The 14,970-nt window shown below is 37.3% G+C and overlaps 1 pseudogene; it reads left to right on the top strand.

The window, feature by feature from the left end:
* The first annotated feature begins 611 nt into the window (after nucleotides 1–611).
* Nucleotides 612–1,261, top strand: LOC108219312 (deSI-like protein At4g17486; annotated as a pseudogene).
* The last annotated feature ends 13,709 nt before the right edge of the window (nucleotides 1,262–14,970 follow it).

Genomic DNA, 14,970 nt, shown 5'->3' with positions numbered 1-14,970 from the left:
GTAGTTTTTTTAGAGAAACTATGTTATGCACAATGTTTCACAAATATTTTGATGATTTTTTGGTTAGATCTGTAAGTATAGATAGGTAGCTTTATATAGAGGTATGTTGCAATACCTTTTACTACTTGAATCAGACCGGTGTTTGTTATTGGGTTGTGCTTTTGGTTAGATACATTTGTAATGATGATTTTTAGCAAACAATGATTCTGAAATAACTAAATAGTTTTCTTGTTGCTAAAATTGAGGAAACAATGGTTTGTGTTGATAATGCATGCCCTGTAGTGCTGGATGACTTTCACAATAGAGTACTTGATGTGGTCTTTATATATGTCCTGAACGAATTAATTATTTGTGTTGTTGCTGAACCTATGTATAAAATGTGATGTTTAGAAATGTCCTGCAAACATTGAACATTATACTGCACTAGTTACTGAATAGTCTTGCCTAAGTTACTTTGACCAAAATGATTTGTTCAAATTACTATAGCAGGGAGTCGTCGTTTGTTCTTGTGATACTTTTATATATTCTACACAATCTATGTTGTAACTACCAAAAATCCACCAGTTTATATCAACACTTATTTCTATTTTCCCTTGCAATGTTAATCTTACATGCTTTTGACAGTTCATGATCTAGAGTTTGTATTTGGCGCACATGACTATCCTACCAGCGGTGTCTTTGAGGTTCAGCCTCGGAAATGCCCATCCGGAAGTCAATCTTCATTGGGACTACGTGTTTGAGTCCTGATCAGGTTAGGAAAATTCACAGAGCATCACTCAGTAATTTATAATGACGATACATATCACCTAATTATTGCTAAGAAGTGCAACAATTTCTGTGTAGATATCTGTTACAAGTTGACAGGGAAGCATATTCCTAAATGGGTCAATCGACTTGCAAAAATAGGTAAAACTCGCAAATTTCTTGGCACAATAGTAGTAAGTTTTTCGGAGCCTGCCATTCAAGCATCGAAAGCCATACTTAGCATTCTTTAGTGATAGTCGTAATTTTTTTTTCTCAGGTTCAATCTTTAACTGTGTGCTACCTAAAGCCCTCAGAATATCTCTGGTGTAGCACGACCCCTATTACCAAGTATATGATAGTGACAAGAAGAGTCCGAGAAGTAACCCCTTACTTGCCTCACTTCTATCTCACAAGCTAGAAATATTTATCATCGTCATCGTTGTTTATATAGTCTCCTTCAAAAAACCGCTTACCACCATCAGATTTAAGTAGGTCCAATAAGATTTTGCTGAAATAAAGGTAAAATTATGCTGAAAGAAAGGTAAGATGGGCGGATGTTTGATCAAAGTCGTGTGTGACAAATGTCGCGTTACTATAAATACTGGAATAGACATTAGGCCTTTAAAATCGGTTAGATTTGTTGATGATCGGTCCAAATAGGGTATCATTAGCCTTTAAATAGGAAAATATATTTGTAACATTTGAATTCTGTATAATATTAAGAGGTTGAATGCTCAATTTTGATTTCTCTATATTACAAAGAGAAATATTAACTTACATTACTGATCTAACAAAAGAGGACCTCGAATTCAGGGATTACAGATTCAAAAGCTAAGAGAATTCCAGTAATTGTTTCTGACCTAACTTCCTCTGAGTAATTTTATACTTCTTTAAACAACATAATCATATCAATGTCATTCCATGCGCCACTGTTTCAATGAAATAGTTCCTGAGAAAGAGTACACGCCTGCATAATATAATTGCATATACAAGTTATTTGCACTGATCTAGAATGTATGCAGTGATACAACTCTTCCACCAAATACAACAATATTTTATTTTATGGATTGAATCCTAAAAACTGACATCATTCACTCAATTCTATTAAAAACTTTCATAAATCTCTTTCTTATCTATTAGATGACTTTTTGCAGTTTTTATTTTGCTGTCAACAACAGGTACATGCAATTAATAAAAAACATCGAAGTACATCTGGAAAGATTCTTTCAAGTTTAGAATTCCAAATCAGCAAAAGAACATAATTGTAGCACCCTTGTACCATATAATCATTTTCATGCACTTCTAGCAAAATCATGTAATTTAATAATATTATGAAATATCTTTTCCTGTATAAATGGATAATATAATCTTCAACTATGTTAGGTCCAGATATGATTGTAGAAGGGGGGGGGTTGAATACAATCAGTACCAAATCGTCGCGGAAGTGAATCTGATTGAATATGATTTGTTAATCAGATTATAATTAATTAATATAACAATGTTTGACGTCGTTATATAATTAAAATGGTTCAGTTTTAATGTCCACTAAAGTTCGTAGAATAAATTCGACAGGGTATATTCTAGATTTAGTGATTAAAACAACCGGGTTATCAAAGCACAGAAAACTGTGGATATAACGATCAAGCAAGTTACGAACAACTTGAAAGCTTTACAAATGCTTTGATTACAAAGTGAATGAACACTTGAAAATGAAGGATGCAATGCCATATTTATAGGCAAAGCATTTGTACTTGTAAGACAATTGAAAGACAAGACAATTGAAAGTTGCAAAGACAAAGTAGCAAGGGCAAGACAATTTTAGATTGCCTTGCAAGCACAAGACACTGCAGAAAGACAATTTCAAGGCTCGCAAGACAATTCAGAGCTCGGTCAGACAATTTACACTCGGTCAGACAATCAAGGATTGTCTTGCAGATCTTCATTCGGTCAGACAATCTTTGATTGTCTTGGCAGAATGCATTCGGCCAGACAATTTAGATTGTCTTGCAAGTATCCAGTCGGTCAGACAATCTAATTGTCTTGGCAGAGCAAACTCGGGCAGACAATCCAGGATTGTCTTGCTGAGTACCATTCGGTCAGACAATCAAGGATTGTCTTGCAGGCTTAGCTTCGGTCAGACAATTTCAGATTGTCTTGGCAGTTGGAAATTCGGTAAGACAATCTCAGATTGTCTTGCTGAGCTTGAGTGGATGATTGAATGTGATTTGTACATTATATTTAAATAGAAAATTATCCACTTAATTAATTTAATCATATAAATTCATAAATTAAATTAATTCGAGAGTGAATTAATTTAACAAATAAATTACATAATTAATTTAATTATTTGAGAAGTGAAATAATAATCTTATTAAATATTTAATCACCCATTCATCAGCAGAACTGCTTCCCGTCTTCTTTAAACATTAAAAACTCCGTCTTGATCAGTCGAGCGAACGAACCACCAACTCTGCTTGACTTCAAATATTCAATTTGAATAACTGATACACAGATGCACTGTCTGGTTCATCTGTATCTAGTTAAATCAAATATTCTTTGTCAAATAAACATTAAGAATTTGATTTGTTCGTCGAGTCTTCGTCTTGTAAGTATCTCTTCATTAAATGGAATCTTCTGATAAAATAAAGTATAGAAACTTTATATCTTCTGAACTCCTGGACGTGCTACAAAAGATTATTTGTGCACTGAGGCTTGAACATATTAATGAACTTCTTTCAGTGGTGTGCAGCAGCATCCTGGAATTTATCTGACATATAATTCCCATAAATCATTTGACGTTCTTCGTACGGATTCCGATGACTTGCTATTTACTGAGCTTTCTTATCTGAGTTGAGTTGTACCTCTTTAAATACAAATAGGCTGAACATATGCCTTTCAATCTCCCCCTATTTGTTTGTTAACATAACATGCAAATTTCCTAGAGGATAACTCAACTAACAGATAAGACAAAGATTTAAACAATGGAATGTAAATAGCAAAAGTTTATGGCTTGCATTGAACATTAAACCATATTCATAATAGATTACAAAAGGATGTTCCTTGAACATATCTAACAAAATATCCTAATCAATCTATTCACTCAGAACGAGTGACTTCTCCTTCTTCAGCATCTGAACAGTGAATAATTGGAGTAGAAGGCTCATTCTGAGTAGGCTCTTCAGCTGCAGTGGTTTCTCCACGCTTCTTCCTTTCACGAGCCAAAGAGAGATAATATTGAACCTCAATATCCACAGGGTCTTCGATGAAATCTGCTGGCTGAGATTGGTGGATATACTTCATCTTCCTGAAGTATTGCTGAATATTTCTTCTTGTGCAGTAGTTCACAATCTCAGTATCAGCATCAGCTTTGGCCTTAGTAGCGAAGCCCTTGGTACGTAGAATAGTAGATACAAGAACCAATTGACTTACATCATACTTAATAAGATGTTGGTGGTCCAGGTAGAAGGTTCCAAATTTTCTCTCGTGAATGAACTTGACACAGTAAGGCTTTCTGACAACTTGTGGACTGTTATGAATAGCACAATCCATAAGTCTGTCACGTAGGAGTTCATTCAAATTCGAGCTGCGTCTAATCTTGTTACGAATCACCCAGATTTCAGTTAGAGATAGAAACTTGAATAGATCAATTGAAACCCTGAATGTTCCGTTTCTCTGAGTAGAAATAATGATCTCCCATTCATTGAGAAGATTCTTGACACCAATAGTTATATATTCTAACTCAAGAGCAAGAGCACGCATAAACATATCTTCATTAGGGTTAGCCTCTCTCAGGTCATAAATGAAGGATTTGAATTTACCATCATTGAAAGGTTCCCTTTGAGGTCCAGAGAGGATTTGCCTTGCAATATCCCAGCTTTCACCAACTTTCCTGGAGATATCCTCTCTCTTTTCCTTGCACTTAGCATCCCACAATTTCTGTTTCTCCAGCTTGACCAACTCATCAGTTGTCCTCTTTTCATCTACCAGTTTCTGCAATTCCTGAAGCTTTGCTTTGCTAGCTTCATGTTGAGCTTTGAACATCTTGACCTTTTCCATGTGCTCAGGATCTACAGACTGATCTTCATTGAAAAGAAAGCCTTCCTCGAAACGACCTTCTTCCTCAGCTTCAAAGTAAGCAGAATCAAATGCATCATCATCATCAACATCTTCAGGAATGTTATCATAATCCTGATTAGTGAAGATGTTCTCAGTTTCAGGCATTTTGCCTTTAGATTTGCCAGCTGCAGAAGAATCCTTTTCACTTGCTCCTTCTTCACCCTTATCACTCCTATCAGTATCTCCACCATTGCCACCACCACCAGCATTGCTGTCATCCTTATCTTTGTCATCCTTATCCTTCTCCCCCTTAGTTGAGGGATCCTCTGGAGTAGACTGAGATGTTGACGGATTGATCTTTAAGTGTTGAACAACTTGAGCCATAGTTCGCTCCAAGTTGTCAAGCTTCGTCAGACAGAGCTCCTGAGACTTATCAAACGTGTCCATCCTAGAGTGAATACCCTTGATATGAGCATCTAATTCCTGTTTGAGGGAAGAGAATGAGGGATCAACAACCTTTTCTTGTAGAGTCACCAACTCTCCACTTCTGAATCTTGCGTTCTCAGCATTCAACCTTTCTATTTCAGCCCTGAGAGCAGCCATTTGTTCCTGTAACAGATCTGTGTTGGTGTGTGCACTCACCTCACGAACACTCAAAGATTTGTCACTATCCTCTCGTGCATGTGTTTCGCTCGGTGTTTGCCTGATTTCACTCGTAGTTTTCACACCGTCACCAGTACCTGTATAGACAACCATAGTTCCCTGAGATGGAACTATAGGTTGTGAAGGAACAAATTGTCCTTCAGATGCCTGTGAGGGCTGATGTACTTGCAGGTTGCCAAGTATAGCCTGATCCAAAAAGAAAGAGTGATCAGAGAGTTTTTCATATGATAATTTTTGAATATCTGTGCTCTCTCTAAGTGAAGAATTAAAAGACAAAGGTTCAACTAGCGTGAGTGCTAGTTGTGTGCTTGACTCTTTACAGGATACCGCGGTCGGACGGCCAATTTCAATAAATGCATTCTGTAGAGAGAATGAATCTAGAGACTGTATATTTACCATGTCAGTGTCCAAATCCTTTTGGGAGGAAATGGATGTGGCTGCAGTTGTCTCCGGTTCTGCCACCCTTTGCTTCTTATGAGACAGAGCTGCGGGATCTCGTAAAAGTGCACTCCCACTCCGTTTCCGGGCTACCTTTCTAACAACTGGTGTATGAGTAGTGTCGGTTGATGTGTTTGACGAAGAATCAGTTGTTGAAATGGAAACATCAGCTTGGATATGAACCTGGGTGTTTTCAGGTTCAATGCTGGGAGGCTGGAAATCAAATCCAATATCACAATCAAAATCTGCAATATCAATATTAAAGGTATCAGTTAGATTAGAAAGTACCTGAGCTACCTGTAAATCAGCCCTGAAGTCCTGTAGGGCAGGATTGATAGCAGAATCAGCAGGCAGTGGCTGAGAGGTTGATTGAGGTTGAGGTATGGTATGTGTATGTGAAGGTGTTGGTTCAGATTGAGAGGGAAGAATGGAGGCTTGTTGGTCTGGGAAGAAGTTGTATTGTGGAGGGGATTGTTGTTGAGATTGGTGAGGAGAATTGTATGATGATTGGTGAGGTGATTGTTGTGGTGAATTGTAAGGAGGGTTGTAGGGAGAATAATGTGAGGATTGGCTGGATGATTGGTAGTCTTGGAGGAGTTGAAGTGGTTGAAAGTTTTGAGGAGGTGATTGTGGTTGCGGCTGTTCTTGTTGTTGAGCTTGTTGCTGTTGTTGTGGTTGATATTGTTGCTGTTGTAGTGGTTCTGGAACTTGTACAGGCTGAAAAGGAACACTGAATTGTTCGAGCATGAATGGAGTCACTACTAGTGGTACATTATCATGCTTTTTCTTGTTGACCAGCCTAGTTTGGATCTTGGCACATGTCCTCTGAATGGGAACAACAGGAGAATCGATGTACATGTGCCTATCATCAGCATTCATCTTATCATCCATAAACAACATCAGGAATCTGGGGTAGAAACATTCAACTTTGTCATTCTTCTGAATTGATCTCTGTGAAACAGACCCCATCTTCCTGATAATCTCCCTCAGCAATATCTTCCCAAAATTGATTCGTCGGTTGTAAGCTATGCTGAATCCAAAGATCTGCAGCATTGAAGATATATTTCCAAAATTCTTCCTATTTGTGGGAGCAAACACCTTGGCAAGGGTGTCAAAGAACACATCCCACTCAGCTTTTAGATTTCCCTTTGACATCTTCGGGAGAAAAATCTGACCCTGATAGTGAATATCTTGAAAGAACTGTCTCAATTCATCCTCTGAGGGATCTGGCTCAAAATTGTCCCTTGGAAGTCCTAAGATCTGGTTTACATCATCGACAGTGATTACAATCCTCTTCCGGTTAGGTAAATCCCCTATTATCTTGTAATTCTCCAGGGTTGTAGAGTTGACAGCATTTGAGTAGAAGTCAAACAGAGGTTGCAGCTTGATCGGAATATCTGCAGTCATTGCCGTACTGACTAAACTCTGTCGTGAAAGAAATCTAACCCAAGTCCGGAATCTATCAGAGCAATCATCAGGGTTGAGGCTGGCACAGTAGTTAGTCTCAGCAACCACAAACTCTCCGGCCATTTTTAATAATTAAAAAATGAATTAAGCGAGAATTTTTCAAATTAAATGTGAATTCTCAAATGTCTCGCAAATTTCAACTATTAATTAAACTTAAATAATTAATTAATAATTCGAAATATTAGAGAGAAATCGAATTAAAAGTTAATTAACTTAAATGGCACTAATCAATTAAACTCCACAGACTAGAATTCCAAACACGGCCTTAAGTCCCAAACAATTCAAAATACCCAAACGCGGCCTTAACTTTAAAACCCCAATACTCCAAGCAAGAACCCTAATTGATTCAGGAACCCAGAAATCCAATTAATCCACACAAATCGGAGATGGTCGAACTGGTGATTCAAAGCCGTCGTGAAATCCAGCAAAAACACGAGTTCAAAGGCACGATTATAAAGAAAATCGTGCAGAGTTTCACTTGTATTTGAGTGAAATCGAGTAACCAGAGCAAGCACGAAGCTTGAAAACGAGATCAAAGCAAGTTTTTAAAGACAAAACTTGAAAAACCAGAGCAACCGAGAGTTATATTTGCGATCGTGTATGTATATATGCAGTGAAGAAGATGAAGTGCAGAGGCAAGACAAACTGAAATTGTCTTGTGGGTTTGAAGTGGGTTTAAAAGAAAAGACAATCGGGAATTGTCTTGCAAGAGTATTAAAGTCTCGGTAAGACAATTTTGAATTGTCTTGCCGAGATTTGATACCAGGCAGACAAACCAGATGTCAGTAAGACAAAGTCAATTGTCTTACTGAAACAAGAGGAGGTTACAATGCATGCTCTGTAAGACAATCTAATTGTCTTGCCGAGTGGTTTGAAACTAATACGGAAAAACCGGTTCAGCAAGACAATTTAATTGTCTTGCCGAGCCAATCAGTAGACAATGTAATTGTCTAACTGAAAAACAAATAATAATAATAAAAATAATATGATTTTGATTTATTTAAAAGATAAAACTTTTTGCAATTAAAATCAAAAATCTATAATAAAAACAATACTATAAATTACACAAATATTTTGTAAATTTCAACTTTAATTAAATATAAATACTTATGACTTTAACTTTAATTCAAAAAGATGAATTAACTTAGAATCAAATATTTATGCTTAATTAATTTTGAAAAATACAAAATAATTACAAATAATTATCTAAATGCTTGGGGAATATTACAGGGGAGTGTATGAGCACTTAGAAAATTACAGACTAATATACAAACATGCATAATTACTAAGAATATTATCAGATAACATACAGAAAATCATATAAAATCTAATAAAATAGATATAATTATACAGAAAATTCACAAAAATATATAAAAACATATAATGCATATGAAAAATATATACAAGAGAACTATGTCATATTTAACATCCCTAACTCACACACCAGCTTAGAGAAAGTGGATTCATCCAGTGGCTTAGTGAAGATGTCAGCAATTTGCTCAGTCGTGGGTACAAAATGTAACACCACAGTACCATTCATGACATGTTCTCTTATGAAATGATACCTGATATCAATGTGCTTGGTTCTTGAATGTTGAACCGGATTGTTGGAAATGGCTATGGCACTTGTATTATCACAAAATATGGGAATTTTGTTTACTACAACACCATAATCATTCAGTTGGTTCTTGATCCACAAGATCTGAGCACAGCAGCTACCAGCAGCTATATACTCAGCCTCAGCAATAGAGGTAGACACTGAGTGCTGCTTCTTGCTATACCAGGAAACCAACCGACGTCCTAGAAATTGACAGCTTCCAGACGTACTTTTCCTATCAATCCTGCATCCTGCATAATCAGAATCTGTATAGCCGGTTAAGTCAAAACCAGTATTCTTAGGGTACCAAATACCTAAGCCAGGTGTACCCTTAAGATATCTAAAGATTCTTTTGACGGCTATAAGATGTGATTCCTTAGGATCAGCTTGGAACCTAGCACACAAACATGTTGCAAACATGATATCTGGTCTACTTGCAGTAAGATAAAGTAGAGAGCCAATCATACCTCGATAGCTTGTGATATCAACTTTCTTACCAGATTTATCCTGGTCAAGCTTTGTGGCAGTGGCCATGGGTGTCTTTGCCGGTGAAGAGTCTTCTAGATTGAACTTTCGAAGAAGATCTCTGACATACTTGGATTGGCAAATGAATATTCCATCTTCCTTTTGGCTTACTTGAAGACCAAGGAAGTAGGACAGCTCACCCATCATACTCATTTCATAATTACTCTGCATTAACTTAGCAAATCTCTTGCACAAGTTATCGTTAGTAGAACCAAATATAATATCATCAACATATATTTGTACAAATATCATATCCTTATCATGCAATTTGTAAAAGAGAGTTTTGTCTATGACACCTCTAGTAAAGTTGTTTTCTATTAAAAATTCAGAGAGAGTGTCATACCATGTTCTTGGTGACTGCTTGAGTCCATAGACAGCTTTGAATAGAAAGTATACAAAATCAGCAAACTCTGGATTTTCAAAGCCAGGGGGCTGTTCCAGATATACTTCTTCTTCTAGCTTTCCATTCAGAAATGCACTTTTCACATCCATTTGATATACTTTGAAGTTGGAGTGTGCAGCAAATGCAAGAAATATTCTGATGGCTTCAAGACGAGCAACTGGAGCATAGGTTTCATCGTAATCAATTCCTTCTTCCTGAGAATAACCTTTTGCAACCAGTCTGGCTTTGTTTCTCACAACAATGCCATCACCATCTAACTTGTTACGGAAGACCCATCTAGCTCCAATGGTAGATTTTCCTTTTGGTCTTGGAACCAGGGCCCAGACTTCTTGTCTCTCAAATTGATTGAGTTCTTCTTGCATGGCAAGAACCCAATCAGGATCAGCAAGTGCTTCTTCTATTTTCTTTGGTTCTAGTTGAGATAGAAACCCAGAGAATAGACATTCATTTGTCGTAGCACTTCTAGTCCTTACACCAACATCAGGATCACCAATAATCAAATCAAAGGGATGATCTCTGCTCCAAATCCTTTCCCTTGGAAGTTGTGTCCTTGATGATTCAGCAGTATTATCATTAAGCTGAAATGTGTGACTAATTGATCCATCAGCTCCCCCTGAGTTGTTGCCAGGTTGACTTGATGATCCACCACTGGCATCAGTGGAATCTCCAGCATTATTGCCATTTCCTCCACCATTGCCTGGATCATCATCATTGTTGTCATCTCCTGTTGCAACCTCAGGTGGAACATCATCATCTGAATCAGAATCTGGATAGTTGTCAAACTTCAGAGATTCAGATGGATCAGCAGATTGTATACTTGGAAGTTTAGTGTCATCAAATGTAACATTGACACTAACTTTCACTGACAGAGTATCAATTATAAAAACTCTATAAGCATTATTTGTATAACCAACAAAAATTGCTTCAGAAGCCTTTGGCTCAAACTTGTTCAAGTTCTCTTCACCATCCTTGAGAACATAACACTTGGCTCCAAAGACATGAAGATGTTTGACATAAGGTTTCTTGTTGTTATACAGATGAAATGGAGTTTTCATATGATCCTTGTTGATCAAAGTTCTATTTTGGGTATAGCAGGCAGTAGACACAGCTTCAGCCCAAAAGTACAGAGGAAGCTTTGCTTCAGCAATCATAGTCCTTGCAGCTTCGATCAGTGTACGATTCTTTCTTTCGACGACTCCATTCTGCTGAGGAGTCCTTGGTGCTGAATACTGCCTTCTAATTCCCTTTTCAGAGTAAAAGTTGATTAGAGTTTGATTTTTGAACTCAGTTCCATTGTCTGATCTTACAGCTTTTACAGGAACACCTTTTTCCAACTCAACCAACTTGATATGATCAATTACTGTCAGGGGAGTTTCATCCTTAGAAGCCAGGAAGTAAACCCAAGTAAATTTAGAGAAGTCATCCACAATGACTAAGGCATATCTTCCTCCATCAATAGATGCAACATTCACGGGGCCAAACAGATCCATATGCAACAAATGAAGTGGATCTGTAATGGTATTGATGGTTTTGCCTTTGTGAGATGCTCTCTTCGCTTTTCCTTTCTGACAAGCTTCACAAAGATCATCAGTTGAGAATTCCAGGGAAGGCAAACCTCTCACTAGATCTCTCTTGACTAGAGAGTTCATGGTTTTGAAGTTGAGATGTGAGAGCTTCTTATGCCATAACCAACTATCTTCAGCTGACGCTTTGGCGTAGAAACAGTGAACTTCGTTTCCTGGTCCTGAAGACAAATCAGCTACGAATATATTGCCTTTCCTTATGCCACATAGTGAAGGACGCTTATCCTTGATATGTTTAATGATACATATCTCTTTTTCAAAATGAACATAATAACCTTTGTCACAGAATTGACTGACACTCAGGAGATTATGTTGAAGTCCTTCAACTATTGCAATATCTTCTATGATGATCCTTCCAATTTTGTACTTGCCATATCCCACAGTACGACCTTTGCTATTATCAGCAAAACTGACTGTAGGGCCAGCTCCTTCTCTTATGTCCTCCAGCAGGGATTTATTGCCAGTCATGTGCATTGACGCTCCACTGTCAAGCACCCAGGTAACACGAACAACTCCACTGGCACCCTGCAAAAGACAACTTGATTAGACAGTCTTTGGGACCCACACTTGATTGGGTCCGGCAGTCTTAAAGAACTGATTTCTATTAGGTAACACAACAGAGCCCCTTGGACTGATACTTGGTTCAGATTTGACTGAACTTACTTCCTTAACAACAGCCTTATAAACCTTGGTTTTAGGCTTTGGAACATAAGTCTCCTTTCTCTTGTGAGAAGGACTAGCAGTCTTTGATCTAACATGCTTGTTGTTTGTGTGTTGTCTAGGTGATGTGTTTTCATTTTTAGCATGCAAATTTTTAAAATAAGCAGACATCAAATTGAAAGCACAAATCATACAATTATCAACACTACAAGATTTATGACATGCATCAAAAGCAGGAACATCAGAAGTATCAGTCATAGTAGTAGGAACATCAATAGATTCTACTCTAACCTTGTTATCAGATTTAAAGTTCTCAGTAGAATGACACCTATTATTCTTGTTCTTACTATTAACAAAATTATTGGGCTTGTTGAATTTAGTTCTTTCAGAGTTGACACCTAAACCAGCTTTAGGCAACCTAACATTGCCTTTCACTTTAATTGGTTTCAGGTTTGTCAGAATCTCATCTCTCATCTCATTACTCTCTTTCATTTTAAGGTCCTCCTGTTTTAGTTCATATCTAATGACAACAGGAGTCTCCAAAAGAGGTTCAGCTACTGAGGTTTTAAACAAAGGTTTAAGGGAATCTTTCAAAACAAAAGGAATCCCTCTCTCTTCAGCACTCTTCCTAAAAGGAGTAATGTTACTAGCCTTACCTACAGATTTGTTATAGTCAAAGCCTATTCCAACAGTTCTCTTGATCTCTTGTTTATCATTAAGTTCTTTGACTATCAAGGAGGCATCCTTAAAGGCTTTACATTTCACTTTCTCTTCGTCTAGCTGAAGTCTTAAAGCAATCTCACCTTTCTCTAGAACTTTGACTTTAGCACATTGTAATCCTAAGTCCATAGTCAATTGTTCTATTTTAGGTTTTAATACTTTCATCTCATTCATTTTATAATCATGAATTTCTAAGACTAAAGTATCAATTTTAAGATTAGCAGCTTTCATCCTTTTAATAGCATCATCTCTTTCAAGTCCTAATTGCATAAAAAGTTTAGGGCATGTAGGATCTACCTGAAAGCTTCCAGCAGGAGGAGGTGAGGATGATCCAGTGTTAGCCATGAAAGCCACATTCCCTAGCTGCTCCTCTTCATCACTATCTGTATCATCCCAGCTTTTGCCTTCTGCCAGATAAGACTTGCTTTTGAAACCTTGACTTCCAGAAGTACCATGATGCTTTCTAACCAGTGCATCATACTTCTGCTTCAGCTCATCATACGAATCTTTTCTTTTTCCTTGAACCTTGGGCTGTTTGCATTCAGTTGCAAAGTGTCCAGGTTCACCACAATTAAAGCATTTAAACTTGCTTCTGTCCACCATCCCAGTCTTGTATCCTCCTTTGCTTGTAGAAGATGAATAGCCTCCCTTCTGAAACTTACTAACAGTAGGTTTGTATTTATAGGAAGGGTTCTTCCGGAATCTCATGTTTCCAAACTTCTTGGCAAACAGTGATAGAGATTGATCTTCTAACTGTTCAAGCTCTTCCATTGTATAGAACTCTTCGTCACCACTGGTAGAAGCAGTCTGACCCATCTCAGGTACAACAAATTCCTGAGTAGTCTCAGAAGGAACAACAACATCCTTCTTCTTTTCTTCCAGTACAGGTGACTCAACAACTAGAGCTCTCGAATGGTTCTGTGTTTTACCCCAGCCATATCTCTGTTTACTCTGAACTTGCTCCAGTTCATAAGTTTTCAAAACTCCGTAGAGTCTTTCCAGAGAAATCTCATTCAGGTCTCTGCTTTCCCTGATGGCAGTGATTCTGTGTTCCAGATGTTCAGGAAGGGTTAAGAGAAACTTCATGTTGACCTCTTTCTTGTCGTAGAATTTCCCATTCAGATTTAAATTATTTATCAAGTTATTAAGTCTGATAAATACTTCTGAAATCCCTTCACCGGGATGAGAACCAAACTGTTCATACTGAGCCATCAGTATCTCTTTCTTGTTTTCCCTAACTTCCTCTGAGCCTTCATTGATAATCTCTAATGTATCCCAGATTTGCTTGGCGTTTGTACAATTAACAACAGCATTGTACATTACTGGATTTAGAGATTCAACCAAGATTAGTTGAAGAGCATCATCTAAGTTCATCTGATCACTCTCTTCATCAGTGTACTCAGAAAGTTCTTTCGGAATGACCTGATGAGGTATCAACACACCATCCTCTTCGTGTGCTAATATGACCTTCATCGGAGTAGTAACACCTTTGTCCAAAATCCCGATGTATTTTCTGTTCGCAGTGCGGAGGAATAGAAACATGTGCCTTTTCCATAGGCCAAAGTGTTCCTGGCTGAACGGTGGGATTTTAATGCTACTGATCTTTTGCGTACTCATTTTTTTTAGGAATTTAAAGTGAATAGTGTTTGGAGAGATTTGGATTTTTGAAAGAAAAATATTTTAGATCAAAATTAATTTTTGGAATAAAATTAATTCGAATAAAAAATATTTGGACGTTACAGAGTGTGTATAGGATCTGATACGGAAAAATGGTACCAACCGCTCTGATACCAATTGTTAGGTCCAGATATGATTGTAGAAGGGGGGGGTTGAATACAATCAGTACCAAATCGTCGCGGAAGTGAATCTGATTGAATATGATTTGTTAATCAGATTATAATTAATTAATATAACAATGTTTGACGTCGTTATATAATTAAAATGGTTCAGTTTTAATGTCCACTAAAGTTCGTAGAATAAATTCGACAGGGTATATTCTAGATTTAGTGATTAAAACAACCGGGTTATCAAAGCACAGAAAACTGTGGATATAACGATCAAGCAAGTTACGAACAACTTGAAAGCTTTACAAATGCTTTGATTACAAAGTGAAT

This window comes from Daucus carota, chromosome 1, assembly GCF_001625215.2.
Source record: "Daucus carota subsp. sativus chromosome 1, DH1 v3.0, whole genome shotgun sequence".
NCBI classification, from domain to species: Eukaryota; Viridiplantae; Streptophyta; class Magnoliopsida; order Apiales; family Apiaceae; genus Daucus; species Daucus carota.
The sequence above is the reverse complement of the archived record's forward strand: the minus strand, read 5'-3'. Positions and strand labels throughout refer to the sequence as shown.